Raw genomic sequence first — 3,287 nt, 5'->3', positions numbered from 1 at the left:
AGGAATCACTAAGCAAAGCGACGGGGTGGTGATCAAGCCGGCCAGCCCCCGAACCCCCGGGTCGAGCTAGTCGAGCCGGAGGCTGGGTTCGGTAGTAAAGTGATGTGAAATATGGACGCAATAAATTGGTCGGCACAAGGCAGCCCCCGAGTCTCGTTTGGGGACCCCATAGTTTCATATGCTTACAAAAGGCGTTGATACATACATTCATGCGGCTAACTGTAAAACGGACGGAGGAGTTCCGCGTTCCACGGCCGGGTCGTTTCTTTGCCGGCGGTGTCCCTCTTGCGCTTCTTTGATTTGCGTGCGTCGATGAGGTAGTAGGCGTTGCGGTCGCGCAAAGTCATGCTCACGATGAATGGGCCTTCCTATGGAGAGGACAGCTTGTGTTGGCTTGCCTGCTCTTGGACGAGTCGGAGGACGAGGTCGCCTTTGCGGAATGCGAGAGGCTTGATCTTCTTGCTGTGGTAGTGCCTCGGGCCTTGCTGGTAGATAGCCGAGCGGCTAAGTGCCAGAAGGCGCGCCTCTTCGAGCAGGTCGACGCCGTCTTCGCATGCTTCTCTTGCCTCTGCTTCGGTGTACATCGTGACGCGCAGAGAGTCGAACTCGATGTCGGTCGGGATGACGGCTTCATATCCGTAGACGAGGAAGAACGGGGTGAACCCGGTCGACCGGTTTGGTGTTGTGCGCAGACTCCAGAGAACGGCGAGCAACTCGTCGAGCCAACTGCCGGGTGAGCGGACGAGTGGCTCGATGAGTCGCGGCTTGATGCCGGATAGGATGAGTCTGTTGGCTCGCTCGACCTGCCCGTTGGACTGCGGATGTGCCACGAAGGCCAGGTCGAGGCGGATGCCGGAGACGGAGCAGTATTGCTCGAGCGTGCCCTTGGCGAAGTTGGTGCCGTTGTCGGTGATGATGCTGTTCGGCATGCCGTAGCGCACCACTATGTCCTTGATGAACCGGACGGCTGTTGGCCCATCCAGTTTCTTGATTAGTCTTGCCTCGATCCATTTGGTGAACTTGTCTACTACGACCAACAAGTGCGTCATGCCGCCTCGAGCGGTTTTGAAGGGTCCCACCATGTCGAGTCTCCGGACCGTGAAGGGCCAGGCGATCGGTATGGTGCGAAGTGCGGACGCCAACTGGTGGCTGCGTTTGCTGAAGCGCTGGCATCCTTCGCACTTGAGGACGAGCGACTCGGCGTCTTCGAGGGTCGTTGGCCAGTAGAAGCCGTGGCAGAACGCCTTGGCCACGAGGGATCGAGATGCGGCATGGTGCCCACACTCGCCCTGGTGAATGTCGAGGAGGATGTCGATGCCGCGGTCTTGCTCGACGCAACGCTGGAACACGCCGGTAGAGCGGCGCTTGACGAACTCGTTGTTGATGATGTTGTAGGCGGACACCCGGCGCTGAACTTGCCGAGCCTCAGTCTCGTCCATGGGGAGAACCCCGTTCTCCAGCCATTCTGATATCGGCACGGCCCAAGACGGAGCCGTGACGGCAGTGAAGACGGCCACCTGGGTGGGTTCCGAGTCGGCGGCTCCTGGGCCGGGTTGAGCAGCCCCCGGGTCGGCGACGGCGACGGCCGGGTCCGGGGTGATGGTGGCCGGGTTGAGCTAAGAAGCCCCCGGGCCGGGTTCAGCAGCCCCCGGGCTGGGTTCAACAGTCCCCGGGCCGGGTTCAGCAGTCCCCGAGTTGGTGATGGCGACGGTCGGGTCTTCTGGGACGTGGATGGACTCGAGTCCGGCGACGGCTTGATGGACGGCTTGCGCAAGTGCTCGAGGGAGATGCCGGATGGGATGGCTTGATGTGACGAGGCGATCTTGGCGAGCATGTTGACTGCCTCGTTCTCCGCGCGCGGGACGTGGAGGAACTCGCATCCATCGAAGGATCCGGACAGCTTCTGGATGAGGAAGCGGTAGCTTGCCATGTTGGAGTCGCGGGCGTCCCACTCGCCGGAGCACTGCTGCACCACCAAGTCCGAGTCGCCGTAGCACAGGATGCATCGGATGCCGAGTTCCTTGGTGAGCCGGCGGCCGTGCACAAGGGCTTCATATTCGGCGACGTTGTTGGAGGCGGTGAAGTGGATCTGGAGCGCATAGCGGAGTCGGTCTCCCTTCGGAGATGACAGTACGATGCCGGCCCCTAAGCCGAGTCGCATCTTGGACCCGTCGAAGTGCATGCGCCAATGCGTCGAGTCGGGAGGCGGTGGCAGGTAATGGGTCTCGGTCCAGTCGACGAGGAAATCGGCCAGGACCTGAGACTTGATTGTGGTGCGGGGCTCGTAGAGGATGGTGTGGCCGGCTAGCTGGCTCGCCCATTTGGCGACCCGGCCAAAGGTGTCCCGGCACCCGATGATTTCTCCGATCGGCGTCGTGCTGACGACGGTGACGACGTGCTCTTGGAAGTACTGCTTCAGCTTCTTGGCGGTGAGGTACACGCCGTAACACATCTTGTGGTAGTGCGGGTAGTTCTGCTTGGAGGTGGAGAGCACTTCGCTCAGGTAGTAGACCGGTCGCTGAACGGCCTGGATCTTGCCCTTCTCCGGTTGCTCGACCACCAGCACCGTGCTGACCGCCCGTGAGGTCGCGGCTATGTAGAGCAATAGCGGCTCCTTGTCGGTCGGCGCGGCCAGGACGGGTGCGGTGGAGAGCATGCGCTTGAGGTCTTGGAAGGCTTCGTCCGCCTTGCCGTTCCACTCGAACGGGCTTGTTTTCTTCATCAGCTGATACAGGGGTAGTGCCTTCTTGCCCATCCGGCTCAGAAACCGGCTGACCGAGGCCAGGCAGCCTGTGAACTTCTGGACATCGTGCAGCCGGGTTAGTTTGCACATGCCCTCAATGGCCTTGATCTTCTTCGAGTTCTCCTTGATGCCGCGTTCCGAGACGAGGAAGCCGAGCAGCTTTCCGGCTGGGACGCCAAAGACGCACTTTTCCGGGTTGAGCTTGACCTTGTATTTACCGGAGGTTGGCGAATGTTTCCTTCAGATTGTCGAGGAGTGTGAGGTGCTGCTTGGTCTTCACCACGATATCGTCCATGTACACGTGGATGTTCTTGCCGAGTTGCGGTAGCAAGCATTTCTGCATGCAGCATTGGAAGGTGGTGCCGGCGTTCTTCAACCCGAACGACATGGTGATGTAGCAGTATGCCCCGAAAGGCATGATGAAGGACGTCTTCAGAGCATCGGCCGGATCCAGCTTGATCTGATGATAGCCGGAGTAGGCGTCCAAGAAGGACAACACCTCGCACCCGGCGGTCGAGTCGATGACTTCGTCGATCCGCCGGAG

The sequence above is a fragment of the Triticum aestivum genome, chromosome 4B, assembly GCF_018294505.1.
Source record: "Triticum aestivum cultivar Chinese Spring chromosome 4B, IWGSC CS RefSeq v2.1, whole genome shotgun sequence".
Classification (NCBI taxonomy): Eukaryota; Viridiplantae; Streptophyta; class Magnoliopsida; order Poales; family Poaceae; genus Triticum; species Triticum aestivum.
Note: the sequence above shows the minus strand (reverse complement) of the source record.